This window comes from Paramisgurnus dabryanus, chromosome 1 (genome assembly GCF_030506205.2).
Source record: "Paramisgurnus dabryanus chromosome 1, PD_genome_1.1, whole genome shotgun sequence".
NCBI classification, from domain to species: Eukaryota; Metazoa; Chordata; class Actinopteri; order Cypriniformes; family Cobitidae; genus Paramisgurnus; species Paramisgurnus dabryanus.
In genome coordinates this window covers 62741995-62759092 of record NC_133337.1, presented here as the reverse complement: position 1 = coordinate 62759092, position 17098 = coordinate 62741995, and positions in this window count along the sequence as shown.

Here is a 17098-nt window from a genome sequence, read left to right as displayed (position 1 = left end):
GCAGTAGGCGAGGCGAGTAGTATGTCCGAATACATAGTATTCGAAAAACAGTATGCGAAAAGTACCCGGATGACCTACTACTTCCGGTTAGATTTTGCAGTGTGCATACGATGGACGCTTCAATTTCCATGATGCCCCGGACGAGGAGTTATCCAACGAAGAAGAAGAGGCACGCGGCTGTTTTCGCGCTGAAATGACATGACGTGATGACGACGTATGTCACGTGATGTAGCAACATGGCGGATGTAGTACGTCCGAATCTCATTCATACTACAAGGATTCATACTATACAGTACCTACTGTTTTAATGCCAAGTAAGTAGGTACTTCATCTAATTCAGTACCTACTATACAGTATGCGGTTTCGGACGCAGTCTGCGTACGCGCACGCGCGTGAGAGAGAGAATGCGCGAGAAAGGGCGAGTGTGCGCAAAAGAAGGAAACCTAAATAAATTGAAACACTTTGTACCTTTACCTTTTACCATTAGATAGACTAATATTTCATTAATACTGATTTCTCTATCGCCATATCAGTTAAATTCATCTGAACTGATCTGAACATTCCTGTCCTTGTACTGCTGCTAAAGCCAAAGGAATTGTGAGTGTCCTTTAGCTTAAACATTTGAAATAATATAAACAATATTATATTCAAACTTTTGACTGTTTTCTTTAATAACTACATTACACAATACTTGTACTTTTACTTTCAGTACTTGAGTAGTATATTTTAACATAAACTACTTGCAATACTTAAGTACAACACATGTTTAATACATAATAAAAAGTCACTTTTTTGATAGAGCACTTGTACTTTTACTCAAGTCTGGATCCCTGGTACTTTATACATGTCTGCTTACTGTAGATTTAAATTTACCGTATGTTATTTACTGGCAACAGTTTGTTCAAAGTTAAATAAACATTAAACATTAACAAGTCTTTGTCTTTACAGAATAAAACTATAAAATAACAACCCCATGCAAAGCATTCTGAGAACCAGAAATCCTCATTAACATTTTCTGTTTTTTTACCTCAGATTTTTGTTCCCAGAATGTTGTTTGGTGCTTTGAGTGAGAGTTTTATATTGTAACCATTTTTTTTTATATAAATCAGAGAGATGTTTCTGTGTGCTGCTTATAAATATCAGTGGATATATCTTACAACGTGTTTTAATAATCACGTCACTGGAAAATAAGATATCAAGTGTCCCAATGTATAGTAAGACAGTGTCAAACCTTACCAGTACAAGAGCCCCTGTATACAATAATATACAGGGTGAGTTTCAAACAGCATTTAAGTCTCCTTTTAAGGGCACTTTGGGCAGGAGAGATGCGTAAACAGACGCTCCAGATAAAGATAAAAGAAAGCTTTATTTTCATTGCTTTATTCGCCAAGTGAATTTTAATTTTTCACAGAATGCTCCTCCCTTGAAAGTTTACATCCAAGAGCTCTGATCTTCGAAGGGATTGTGGCATAGGGATAATCACTTCCGATTGTTATTCACAGACTGATTCACGAACTAGCTACTTATTGAGACACACAGAAATTGTTTAAAAACATCTCGGTTACAACTGTAACCACGGTTTCCTGAGATTGGGAACGAGACGCTGTGTCATGTTAATGACATTTTGGGGAACACTATGCAGCATGATGTGTTGAAAAATGTGTCAAACTAGGTCTATATATAGACGCCGGCGGAAGTGAAAAGTAGGTCAAATAGCTTCTGCTAGAATAAAGCGAGTGCTACAGGCACCAGGAGTTATGTCAAAGAGACACAGCATCTTGTTCCCCATCTCAGGGAACTGTGGTTACAGTTGTAACCAAGACCTTCCCTTTCGAGGCTGCACAGAGGGTGCGACCTCAGGCCTCCCTGGTGATTGATATCTGGTTGTTAAGTCTGACGTCATGCAACGGGTCCGGGATACACTTGTATCATAATGAGAAACAACAAAAAACACAGTAGCGCCTCACTGCAGAACACGACATCCAGGGGGCGGGGTTGGATTTAGATCCAGGGGCGGAGCTGGATCCCGATCCAGAGATCCCATTGGTCGCCAGTTTTACCACAAGACACGTCATACACGTGTTGCTGCGTTACCATTTCCGCATTTAGTCGTTACTAAATTAAGTTATTATTTTGACATAATAACTAACTTCACTTATGACTACAATAAAAGTAGTGCCTTTAGGGTGAAATGTAAGTTTTTTGCTATAATGTTTTGGAGTAAAACATTTCGGGTAAGCCTACTACGAGTAATCTTACCACATGCAGTTTAAGACCTATTAATGGATACAGTATTAATATGCATAATTATTAAGATATATAGGCTATGGCATGTTATTTAGAAATTAATAAATTGAATGTTTATCTTGTATGGACTTTGAACTTGTTTTAACGTCTTTGCTTACAGCCATTAGGAAACAGGTTTACTTTTTTTTAAAATTTGCTAATAAAAGATATCAAATAAATAAGTTTATATATTTACTCGTATAGGAATAGCTGTGTAATAAGTGGGATAATGTACAAATAAATCCCTTCAGTGATATCAAACTGTCGGGAACGTGTCCTTACCTCCCCTTACACCTAACTGTGATACTTTCTAAATTATGAATCTTTCTCAACTATATTATTAATCAAACGTACACTTAAATTGATAAGAGCAAATGTTGGTGACCACAGGTTGCAACTAATTGCGGGCTGCAACAACGCAAATATACTGGTTCATTTGGCGGAACAAAGTATATAAAGTGGGAGGAGTTGGATCTAGATCCAACCCCGCCCCCTGGATGTTGTGTTCCGCAGTGAGGACCATCTAAAAAAACACCCAATCCTATTTTTTTTATCTCCATAACAAAATCCGAGATGACCAGACATGGATTTATGAATGCAGATTTTTTTTTATAAATTATTAATATCTTGTGCTGTCTTTGATTCTGGGAGTATGACACTTCAGTTTACATTTGAGTAAAAAAAAATGTTGCTTAAATGTGTGCTATAAATATATAGTGCTCATAAATGGCTGTTAAAATGTGGTGGATTGGAGCTGACGGTATTCCTTACGTCATGACCTAACAAGCGGATAAGAGACCACCGATGTATTGTCCGTCCTCACAAGGACGTGATTACCTCTGAGGACTGGGAGAAAGTGTTTGAGGGCTTGAATTACTGCTGGCATCTCCAGACAAGTATGCCAGTGGAGATCCCATAGTCCCCTGGCTGTGTGGCCTTCCATGACCGCTCCCCAGCTTGTGAGGGATGCATCTGTTGTCACTGTTTTTCTGTGACACTGCACCCCCAGCATCAGACCCTAATTCACAGACCAGTGTTTTTTTCATACCATTAGGGAACAAAAGCTTTTGGGCATTACCCTGAACGTATGGAACGGGTTGCCCCTCGGTAAAAACCATTTGCTCTTTAGCCATCATTGTAGCATTTTCGTGCAACAGGCTCTGACTTTGGAAATGTGATGCTCGCTGCCCTGAAGCGGAGGACCGGCAGGGCACAGCTAAGCTGCTATAAAACATTTTTTATTTTATTTTCTCTATCAAAGGAGACAGAACACAGTGGGTTAAAAAAAAAAATTCACTAGAGCACATCAGGGGTGTAGACTTTATCTGATCCCCGATAGGGGGCGCCCTCAGAAGCAGCCTTATGGTTAGCCACAATAACTGTTCTACGTTCAGCCTTCAATTGTCTGGGCAGATTCTGAGGCTGTTGTCTCGTCAATCAAGCTCTCTGAGGGGGGCATCAGAAGCAACACTTTTCTGCTACTGTCTAAATGTGCTTGTGGAAGACTGGGGGCTGATTAAACACAGTTTTCTGGGGGGAAAAGTGGGAAGTCAAAAACAAACAGACCCGTATTGAAGAGCAGCGCATCTAAAAGAACAGCTTTTTTCTTTAATGCCTGATAAATTCAACCACAAAAGTCTTTCCATGGCTGTTAAGGCTGACATAGAATGACTGACTAGTTGAGCGTTTCCTTACTGGCACGGAGAGAAAGGTCTGTTGCTCTCCTGAGCTCATCTAATAAATCGGAATTCACAGTTTCAGCCTCTTTGATTTCCCCCAATAAATCTGTCTAATATGCTAGGAAGATGTCCATTGTGTGAAGGCAAGCTCCAGCGCAATCCGCAGCCATATATGCTTTGCCTACCAAGCCGGAGGTCACACGTCACAATTTAGTGGTGGGTAACGTTGGGGATTTAAAAAATTTTGCTATCTTTGGCAATAGATAAGATGCAAAATTGCACCCGATTTTGGGCATTGTGCCATACCCATATTCTCTAAACCCCAAAATAGAGGAGCAACTGGATGACATATAAAATTAAAGGTGAGAGGAAAGTGTTTTTTTTCCATGATTGTGTAAAACAGGAAATCTCTCATTTAGTTTGCTGGCAGTTTTTACTCTTTGTTCATCAACTGGCCAGTCAATATCAAGTTTGGCTTCCGCTCAGGTCACAACATCCAATTACTCTTCATACCCGGGGTAAAAATTATTATCTTTAAACTCATTTATTTCCCACTCAACACTCACTACATCTAACTCCTCAGAGCTAGAGCAGTACACAGAACTCCCAGTCAGGGTGGGAGAAGCCGGAGTCCAGGCTCCCGTATCCCCCAGGAAGAGATGAAAACAGAGGGGTGAGAAAGGACAGAAGCGTCACATAACCATGGGCAAGCACCATCTGCGCTGCGCAAGAACACAACCGGCGTGCTACCTAAGCAGCTGCTGGTACCGAACCACGAGGCTTACCGTCATTGCCTGACTTGTCAAACAATCATATCTTCATATTTAGACATGCACAACCTCAAAATGAACTAGTCAACTAAGGTCATTGTGACATGATTTAACCTCCCCGTTCCCATGCTTTCTGTTTCAACTACCTATCCAGTTATAAATCAGTGGCTAAATCATTAAGTGTCATTTATTATATTTGTTTTATCACATGACCGTCCAGACGTTTCCATGCTATTAAGGTTATCAATATTACCTCAGACTACACTGCATATCTCTAGACAAAGAATTGATTTATTTGAACAACAATGTGAGGTTAGAGTTCAGCCCCCAGCAGTCGACTGTGGTTTATCATTTCTAGGTGAAGTGTTAATTATGCTGAGTTGCTCATTTTGTAGGATTTCATTCTTCCACACAGTGTCCGAAACGGCCCTCATTCACTGATTCACTATTCCCTATATAGCAAACATGGGCGTAGATTTAGGGTGGGACGCTAGGGACATGTCCCTAGCAATATTCAGGGAAGACTGAATTGTCCCTAGCAATAATTTCGACCAAACAATTAATCTGTATTTATATATAACCACTAATGTCCTTCTTATTCTTGTGTTTTCTATTTTTTACTTATTATATTTTTTTTCAGGAATCATTTAAATGAGACTAGAAATCTTTTGCAATCCCGTTCTGTAAAAATGACGCTCTATGTGGTACACAAACGGTTAACAACTTTCGTTCTCTGCAATGCCCGCCTCCGTAACTTACATCGCTAATATGATTGGCTTTGCATTTCTTGAGTCCCGCCTCTCTAATCTTATTGCTAATATGATTGGATTAGCATTTCTTGAGTCCCGCCTCTCTAATTCACATCACTTTATGGGCTTGTCTTTACTCGCTACGTGTGATAGGATGGTTTCACTTTGTACAACGCGCCAAAGTTCACTCAAGACGCGCGTGATTATTCGGGCTACAGGTAAGTGAGGAAGAAAGTATTATTATACCCACTGTAACTGTTTCATTCACAAAATACGGAACAAGTTGTGTCACATAATGATTCAAGGAAAGTATTTTCACCAATACACGACAATCCCATGTTAACCTGAGGAGTTGCAAACTTGTGTCAACCTTTTATAAATGGGGTAGCAAGGTTATTTAGGGGGTCCCTAATCCCTGAAACATCCCCAACATGGTAAAAACATGAATTCATGTCATGATTGCTGAATACTTTACATTACTGCACTGTGGTCATTACTTGCACAGATGTAGACATAATGTAAGGTTGCATTTTAAACTTAAAATTATTTTTTTTCACACTGATTAACTGTCTGTTAATGAAAAGAAGATTTAATGTGAACTACAGAAACGTTAATAAACGTTGTTCAGGAAACAGCATGATATACATACCATCTTCAACACTGGGACTTTTTTGGCAAATTTAAATTAAGAATTAAATATTAATTGCATATTCTTCAATGTTATAAAGTAAATATGGTTATATCTTACAATGTGATTTTCTTTTTTTTTTTTGACAAAGACTTAAACAGTTACTGTTTATTAGGATCTAGGACATAACGAATTGTTTATTATAAATTTGGGATGGCCGGGGGTGGCGAGTCAGATGTTACTGAGTAAAGTGCATACTGAGTTGTCTGTTGTTTGTGTCAAGTAAACGGTGATAAACAGTTTTTGCAATGCAACCATTTTATTTATGTCCCCACCAATGCCAGAATCAAACCTACGCCCTTGATAGCAAATGACAACTGAGGAGAAGCAAATGAAAATGAGTGATGTCAGGTGACATTATTTACAGCTTCAGTTTAACATAACACTTCTGTCTTTAATTTATCTTTCATGCATTAGTTAGAATGAGCACTTCCAGGAAATGTCACTTTACTGTGCTATTCTGTTGAATTCCATGTGTATGGTTCCCATGAGCATAATGTGTTGAAAAATTCTGTACCCCACCAAACAATTCTCATCTTTGCCTGGCATGAGTTTTCTGGAATATTTTACTAACCTTTGTTATGATTTGGGAACCTGACAGTGGGAACAACAACACCCTTCCTTTTATCACACACAAGCTGTGTCCCAATTCATGGGCTGCAACCTTATAAGCACGAGACCTTAAAAGGTGAGCACTCGGTCCTCAAGGTGGAAGCCTCAGAAGTTCGCGAAGAGAACTGAAATGAGACGGTCTAACCTTCGGAGGACCCATAATTGGCGTCACCTGCTGCACGCGCCCACCGCGCCTGTCAGCAGGAGCACGTTCAATCTCACACCGGTGCGCAACGTTTTGCTACGGTTTCCGGGTTAAACGACATGTTTCCTGGAAACGGTGTGCAACAGGTTTTAGATGCGTTTTCTCTTGTTTGGTGGATGTGTCAGAAATGTCGTCCCAATCAGCGGCAAGATGTATATAAACCACGCGGTACTAAAGAGACAGCTCGCACAATGGGTTCAAGTTGGAATTTTGTCTTTCATTCTGGACAGCAAGATCAGTGACTGTAACATTGAGGGTATTCTACAGTATTAAAACACACATTTATAACGATTTCATCAGGCTTCAGAAACATTTATAAAAGAACACAAAGAATGGCCTTTCAGCTACCGTAGTTGCAACTCTTGTGTCATCACAACAGGGTGTTTAACACATCACCGTTTCTGTTTTATAAACATGTGCCACGTTTTGTCGGGGCTGAACGCAGCCCTGGAAAGCGGAGACATTTCTGACTGATTAAAATAAATATGAAATCAGAAAAATATTAATTTATTTTAGAAAATATGACAAGTTGATGTAGAGTAAACTATTCAACAGTATATAAGATTAATCAACCTTAGAAATATACGCAACATAAAAAGAATAATATTAACACAAAACATAACTATAATACTAAAACAGTGACAAGAAATTGTTTTTTCTGATAAATACACTTTTATTTAATTAAGGTTGTAATTGTTTATTTTAGAATATCCAGCCATTATATGCAGCCGTTGCAGATGCGCAATGACTCTTTGGATCCATTAGTTCTATCCTTAACAGCGCGGAGAAATGGGGACGCATTTTAAGGCTTCATTCTAAGCATCCTTTGAATTGGGACGGCCTTAGGCCCTGTCCCAAATGTCACACTCCAGACTTGTGGTCCTCCTCAGAGTCCACACTTTGATGACATCATGTAGTCCAGACTTTGGGGACCCTTGATGCGAGTCCACATGGGTGCACAGGAGTCGTATTTTGGGACAGACTCGAGCGTCACACCGGAAATAGGTAGAGAAGTTGCCCATCAGTGTGAACTCTTCCCTTTCCGTCATATGATTGGTCTGATTGCTCTTTCGCAAGGACTTCTGGGTTAGTAAAGTGCGCGAAGCCTGCTGCAGTGCGGGCTTCGCTGAAGACCGCATCAAGGAGGCATACAGTAGGAGGCGCTGATGAGCACCCCTCAACGCGTAAAAATGACAGATGGGACACCCTACGGACTCGTAGACTAAGCAAGCACGCCCAATTTAAGGCCACGAGACCGAAAGTCCACATGAAGTGTGCCATTTGGAACAGGGCCATTCTAGCCTCAAGTTGCTGCTGTGACGCAATCGGTCTTAAAATACGTCCTTAGAAGGTCGCAGCCTTTGAACTGGGACACAGCCAGCCACACTGTCTTTTGGGTTCTGGCTGGGTAAATTCATACGACGCAAGTGTGATGCTACTATTCTGTGTCCTGCCAGTTTTCTGGTAGAGATGGTCAGCTTAAGGCTTTTCATTGTGTTTTTACTGTATTGTTGAATCTTCCTTTAGTTTTTGGTAGCTGTTCTGTACACACTTGGTTTGAGTCAAAATGTTTTTGTTGGCTATTGGACTGTCTGCATGTTTTTGGGGAAAGTCCAGTAGTCATTCCTTAGCAACATTCTTTTGTTACGTTCCAGGGCTGATACTACAGAAATGATACTGTATGCCATATTTTATTTACGATTAGTAATTTCCACTGCAAGACATGTTAAATGCCCATACATAGCGTTTGTTAAATTAGAAAATTAAAAACAATCATGCTTGAATCGATATTAGTTGGTTTGTTTTTTACTTTGTTGTTGGGAAAAGAAATGGGAATTTTATTCTCTGCATAATTTGTAATGACTAATAATACTTGTAATTACAGCATTAGATTTTATGATCCAAATGCGGTAAAGAAGGTGGGCTTTACAGGGTCTCTTAATTCTTAATTGCAGTTATTTGAAAGGCATATTGTCCTGTACGGCTGCAAAATACTGAAGAAAAATGCAAGAGATTATTAAATAAAACTATATATTATTGGATTAATGATATATATTTAAAGCTGGAAAAATAAATAACTAACATACATGTTTACATTATTTCTGGGAAAAAGCATGACATTGTATTTTAAAGCATGACAAAGTATTTTAAAGTGAGTTATCCATACTGCCATATGCACATTTGCAATATTTTGTATTTGTTGTGTAAAAAGGGGCAGCCTGATTATTTTCCTAAATTACATATTTCATTTTGAAAGTGCATTTTAAGAGGTTATGTGATTATTACACAGAAGCCCTAAAGTGACTCAAAAGGAAATTGTCTGGCTAGTCCCAGCTTCAAGGAAGGAACCTATTGTATTGCTATTATACTCTATATAGCTTTACGGTTTTACCGTATTTTATTTTTGGTCACTTTAAAAATAGGAGAGTGTAGGATATGATGAGGAGAAAAGAGGTGAAATAGTTTGGGAAATTTTGTGGGTCAGACTCGAACACACATTGCCCACATGAACATCTGTGTGTCGTGTGACTCGTGTCAGAGCACATGTAGCAGTCTGACACTGACGTAAAAATCATACGTCAGAGAGCTGTCACAGAGATTCATCTCCTGTGTGGCTTTATGGATTGTACTTTAAAACGGTAAAGTTTACTTTCTTACTGTTTTTCATATTTATAATGTTTATTGTATTAGTTGATAATAAAGACAACAAAACATCTGCTTGTCATATTTATTTACTGTTTATTTATTATATTTAATAAACATATTCTATTTTAAATAAAAGATATCTCATTTATTTTTAATTTGTTTATACAACAAGAACTAATAAACATGTAAAAACTTAAATTTATGGTGTTTATTGTCAGTATCTTTCAGCTGATTCCAGTTAAGCGGTGGTCCCACTAAACTTTGAGCATGCAAGTATTTGTCAGATGTTGCTGATGGGAGTAGCTCATCAGTATGATCTTTGACATCGTCCATTTGTGCTTTTCATTACAGAGAAAGGTCACAAAATGACACACCAGTTTTGTAATGGTCACAATGCTCCAAAGGATACGAATTCGCGGATCAGAGTTCACCAGACTTGAACTCATGAGGCAACGAGGCAACAAGTCAGCTGCCTAAGCTTTAGACACAGCCATCATCGCACGAGCTTGCGTTTCCAGTCTGATACATTAATCTTTCAACGACCACTTCCGAAATAGTTGGTAAGTGAGTGTACATCCGATGGTCATCTTAAAGTCAGAGTGCATTGTGGGTAAAAAGTTGTGAAAAAAAATGTTGGACACTACAAAATGGTGGATGCCAAATATAGTACACTAATAGGAGACAGGGAGTGGTTTCGGAAAAACCCCATGTTTGTTTCCTCTTGCAGGTCCTGCATGGTAATATGAAGCTTTTATTAAAAAAGACCACTAGCAAAAAAAAATTCTATTTTACATTTATTTCTAATGCATTTTTTTCCTATTCAGTCAAGCCATGTTTATTTCTTTCAGAATTTTGAGCAGGTACAAAATAGCATAATGGGTGTTTCACATGGTCTGCGGCAAGCTTCGAAATCGATGTGTGGCTACAGCTTTTCTCGTGTAGTGGAAGCATTTTTTGCAGCATTTAGTGCAAATATGTTTGTCTTCAACGGTCACTGCCATGAAGAGGCGTGTCCATGGAAGGGGCGGGATTTTAGGTGCACGAGCAATGTGTGCGGACTGACCCGCGCTTTGCCGCTTTCTGCATGTTTCCTATTGAATACACTGCAAAAAATGACTTTCTTACTTAATATTTTTGTCTTGCTTTAAAGGGATACTTCACCGATTTAGCATTCAGCTTTGTATCTGTAGAAACCCGGCAGTATTACTGAATGACCATGTTTCCCTCCATCATTTCCCCCTGAGAGGAGAGATATCTGCATTTTGGTTCTGCAAAAAAGTCCTCCGATGATGCAAAAATCGTCATATTACATCATCGGAGGACTTTTTTGCAGAACCAAAATGCAGATATCTCTCCTCTCAGGGGGAAATGAGGGAGGGAAACATGGTCATTCAGTAATACTGCCGGGTTTCTACAGATACAAAGCTGAATGCTAAATCGGTGAAGTATCCCTTTAAGTAGAAATATAAAAAAAATTCTTACATTTTTATGATGAGCAAAATGCCCTAAGAAAATAAGTACAATTTAAGTGAATTTGTTCTTAAAACAAGTCTGCCAATGGGATAAGAAAATGTTTCTTGAATTAAGTGTTTAAGATAAAGGAAAACATATTTCACTTATTTATTTATTTATACCCCATTGGAAGATTTTGTTTTGCTTGTTTTAAGCACATATTTACTTAAGTTGTGTATTTTTTGTCTAAAAACTAGACTTGTTTTCTTAGGTCATTTTGCTTATCAAGAAAATCCGTCTTGATTTAAGAATTTTTAGATATTTGTACTGAAAACAAGACAAAAATACTAAGAAAGTAAGTCATTTTTACCTATTTGAAAGGGTCATGAATAATAATATTGAGCAGACCTTATATGTTTGAGCCTGTATCAAAATAACTGTAACGTTAGTAGTAAAACTTCAGTCTAAATGTAAGCGTATAGCAAGCATGTAGCGCTTACTTGGCAGTCAGAACTTTGGTTTTTTTAGCATTGTAAGAACTTTGTACTTAATTTAATGTGTAATTTAATGTTGGGGTGTACATCTTGACTGTAACGTCACAGTCGGTGTTATGTTGAGATTGAGCACAAGGTTTACATAAAAATTAGAAAACAAACACGTTTGAGGCTCACAATGATACCATGTACAAAGCTCTTATTATTCATCTATGCCTAGATAAATACAGTTTTACATATGGCACCTTTAAGTTTGTACTTTTTGGTTGCTTTTGAAACATTTGATGAAACTGAAATTAAAAATAATTTCATAATTTTTTTGCAAAGATAAATTACAAAATATATTTGCAGATATTAACAAGGTCATAGTCATGTATATTTACTAAAAACAAGTGTTAACACAAAAATCTTTCTTGTTCTGTTGTGTTACTTTTGACCCACCTGTGTGTTACTTTCATCCCATCTAACAGGGTCTAAAAAGTAACAATTGCACTCCCTATGTTCAAAGTGAAACTATACTGAAGTCGTTTTACATTTGATAAAAATTTCAGTTGTGGGTTATTGACCACTGCAAAAATATATATTTAAAAATTATGTTTTTCTGAAAAATGGTACTTTCGTCCCTGCTCTCCCCTACATGTTACAGTATATATATAATAATAATTCTTTACTGTGTCAATTCACCACTGTTCCCTACTGCCTGACAATCAGTTTGTTTATTTTTACACAAAATCAAAGATTGCTGGGAAATGTCGGGAAACACACTTTACTGGCACTCATGCTCTTTAAGGGAAGAGCATGTTTATACAGGCAAAGTGTTTGTCATATATGAAAGAACTTAATAGCGTATGAAAGAAGTTTCCTTTGCCTGTTGGACAGAGATTGAGAACTCAGATTGAGCCCATCTGAACTAAAGGCTGTAAATTTAAATGAACGGATGCTGAAAATTATTGTCTTCCTCTTTAAACTAATGCTTATCTGAAACTACGTCAAGGAAGAATCTAATCAAATAATAAGGGAAATGTTACACACCATGTTTCTTTTATTTTGACCTAACACACATACAGTAAGATTACCATACATAATAAAATATATATAAGTTCACTAATATACTGTATGTAATGTAGCGTTACTTTGAATGTTAGATTGTATTATATTAGAATCATTTTTGGGCTTTTTGTGTAGGCCTACACATATAAATATATATTTATTAGGGATGTCCCGATCCGATCACGTGATCGGAAATCGGCCCCGATCACGTGGTTTCAGACTCGATCGGAATCGGACGTTACCTCCCGATCAGGACTCGGATACATATGCAGGGTTTAAAATCCATTAAGTTATCGCTCTGCTTCGCGCCAGTGTACGCGCTGCGCTGGTTCGTGTGAACTGAAGAGAATAGGCTTGTTCGACTTCATCCGGCTGCCGGTTCTTGTGGTGCTGCATGACGTCAAAGTTCCGCGAGAACGATTTAAAAGCAAACTCCTCCGTATGATTTCGCGGATCACTCTCGCGGTAGTTTGACGTCACCCGGCTGTCGATTGTTGCGGCGCCGCTTGAAGTCGAACAAGCCTATTGATGTGCTTTCATTCATAGGCTTCACACTCGTGCGTGCAAGGAACCCACGACAAAACCGCGTTTTAACCGCTCATTTAAACGACGCGTTGATCGTTATTGTCAACATGTGCTCAGACGCAGTTCCGCGTCTCACTCAGAACCTCAAGAACGCGCATTCGCACAGAATCATTTGACATTACTGTAGAGATGAGAGAGAGAGAGAGAGAAAGAGAGAGAAAGAGAGAGAGAGAGAGAGAGAGAGAGAGAGAGAGAGAGAGAGAGAGAAGAGAGGTAAGAATGGTGCCCATGTCGAAAAAACTTAATAGAAGTCTAGAAACAAAGTATATAGCCATGTCACTCATCTCATTACAAAATGTTAACTAGATAACTGGATACAACTGATTGTATAGTTTAATAAAATAATGTATTTTGATTATACAAATGAATCACGACCTAACTATAGGTATTTTATAACTAACTGCTGACCAGCTTAGGGAATCTCTATGGCTAATTTATAAGATATATTGCTGAATCAGTATGTTGTTTTTCTTGTTAATTGAGTCTTTTGGGGTAGCCTATCTTATGCCTAGAATGAGTCAAGGAGGTTAAGTCTTATAACTTCATTCAAAGTTTGATCAATTGTGCATAATGACATGTGCAACAAATGCATATAGGGTGTCAGACTTATAGATTTGCATAATTTAAAGTTCAGGTTTTAAAGTTTGGGTCAACCTGTGTTACAGCTTTAAAACTGAAACTAATAAAATCCTATCAGAGATACAAAATGTCATTGAAACACACCCAGTGGCTTTGCTGTCATCAGGATTAAACATGTTACCTCTCGAACCCTCCCTCCCAACAGAGCCTCCCCACAAAACAAACCCCAATTTAACCCCTGAACATATATAGTATATATTCATTATTTTTTAACACATCTGTAGTTATGCGCTGGCACAGAGTTAGACTCTTTTGACTCCACACAGAAACAGCAATCCGTGCGGCATAACATAAGGAACATTCTGGACTGGTTCTGTTTTTTCGCTCTTCTTTATTCTTTTTTTTATGTATTATAGAAGTCGGATCGGGACTCGGTATCGGCAGAAACTCAAAATCAAATGACTCGGACTCAGACTCGAGGGCAAAAAAACCTGATCGGGACATCCCTAATATTTATGTATGTTGTACAAGTAGCTTTGTGTAGCATAAATTAGTTTAATTGTTTAATTATAATCTCAGAAAAAGGGTACAAAAGCTGTTACCCACACTCTAAAAAATATTTAACCCAGGGCTAGGTAACTAGGACAGAACACATTTCTGGGTTAAAATGGACCCAAACAATGGGTTGTTTTAAACCAACTGCTGGGTTATTGTTAATCAACCATGTTGCAACAACCCATAAATTGGATTAAAACAACCCATTATTTGGGTCACTTTAACCCAGAAATGTGTTCTGTCCTATAGTTACCCAGGGTTAAAAACAACCAAAGTTGTTGAGTGCAAAGAGTGCACATACCTCAAAGGTATGCTACAGTACATATTAGTACCAAATCAAATGTATACATATTTGTACCTAAATATAAGGACTTTTTAAAGGGTACTTTCCCAGTGACAGCTTTTGTACATTTTGCTGACAGTGTAAAAAAATCTCCACTAGAGGGCATCAGATGACCAGAGGAGGAGAAATAAAGAGAAGAATTTACTTAAAAACAAACTAATTATTATTAAAACACATTGAAACATTAAAGACATGGGAAATAAATATTTTAAAAAAATACTTTTTCTGTGGGATGTGTATAGCGCAGTGATAGAGCTTTGTGTTAGCAGTGCAAAAGGTCATGGGTTTAAAAACACAAAGAAAAACACATACAGAATAAAATATAATTTGCAGTTCACTCTACATTGCTACACTGCAAAAAAATGATGTGTTAATTTTTTAATTAATTAATTAATCTTAGTTAATTTAATGTGTTGTCCCGATACTAACACACCTTCTGTGTTATTATTATTCATTGTGTGTTGCCCACCACAGTCCCGCGACATTAGATCAGAAATGTCTTGTCTGCAACTGTTCATTTATCACAAAATAGAGTAACACGAGCAACAAACTCATTTAAATTTCAGTAATTGTAACTGTGTTACTTGATTTAAAAAAAATACTTTGTTACAGTTTCATTACCACTAAAAGTAGTGGAATTACAGTAATGTAATTACTTTGTAACGCGTTACTCCCATCACTATTTTTAACACAACTTGTGTGGCCCCTTTCATTTATTTTAAAGGGATAGTTCGACCAAAACTGATATTAAACCCATGATTTACTCACCCCCAAGGTGTCCGAGTTGCATATGTCCATGGTTTTCAGACAAACACATTTTCGGATATTTTAGAATTTTTTTTAGATCTTTCAGTTGATTAAATGTAATGTTACAGGGGCCACGACCTTCAAGTCCAAAAAAAGTGCGTCCATCCTTCACAAAATAAATCCAAACGGCTCCAGGATGATAAACAAAGGTCTTCTGAGGGCAATCCGCGCGGTGTTGTTGTAGAAATATCCATATTTAAAACTTTATTAACGTAAATAACTACCTTCCAGTAGCGCCGCCATCTTAGTCGCGTCGGCATTCAGGATGAGAGCTTACGCAGCCTATGGAGGCTACTCTGCTGCTGCTCTGTGCCCCCGTCCTCCAAATTTGTCATACGTCACTAAGAAAAGTGCGTACACTACGCTAATACTCTCTCCTGAGTACAGAGGAGTCTAAGATGGCCGCGCTACCGGAAGGTAGTTATTTACGTTAATTAAAGAGTAACTAAACCCCAAACCAACTTTTTTTAGTTAATGATCTGTAAGGATTATGTTTTATTAGTGCTGTTTATTGATTTTAGTAATTTTTTTGACATTTGGATATAAAGTGTTTCAATACTGCAATATATGGTGTAAAAACGTCTGAGTGCTGCCCTCTTCAGGTTGAACGGTGGCTACTGCAGTTGAATTTTCCCATTGGATGTTGGGTCCAAAAAATGACTCGTGACGTAAGCAGGTTCAAGATCACCACGCCCTTGTTACGATCTCACCACACACTTGGTACAAGCTTAGTTCGTCCCCTCTATCTTCGTAGGGATCTGCCCACTTTTCTTGCATTTTTCAAATATTGCCAGTGGGTGGAGTCAGCCTCTGACCAGGGGTTTAGTTACGCTTTAAGTTTCAAGTATGGATATTTCTACAACAACACCGCGCGGATTACCCTCAGAAGACTTTTGTTTATCATCCTGGAGCCGTTTGGATTTATTTTGTGAAGGATGGACGCACCTTTTTGGACTTGAAGGTCGTGGACCCCGTAACATTACATTTAATCAACTGAAAGATCTAAAACATTTTCTAAAATATCCGAAAATGTGTTTGTCTGAAAAACGATGGACATATGCAACTCGGACAGCTTGGGGGTGAGTAAATCATGGGTTTAATATCATTTTTGGCCGAACTATCCCTTTAACATGAAATAACGCCTTAAATGGCATGACACACACACAATGTGTAAAAAATTAACACATCATTTTTTGCAGTGTATCAATAAAAGCGTCTGCCAAATGCATAAACGTAAATTTTAATTTCTGCTTTCCAAGCCTTCTCCTGGCAGTTTTCTAATAAGGTTATTCATGATTGTGTAAAATTTGTTACATTTTATATAAAAACGTTTTCTTTACAATTTTCTAATATTTTTCATCAAAAAGAAAACAAAAACATGACCTCTATTATCTTGTAGAAAAATGAACAATAACACATTTTTTAATAATAAGGCAAATATGAAATAATGCATTCATTAAGGATTGCACTTTGGCATAGAAGCTGCTTGATTTGAATTTAAGTAAAAGACAAATGATCTATGATCTCAGTTTTTTAAACACTCCATGTGGATATGATATATAATGCACTAGTTAGCTATGCACTACCGAATACACAGA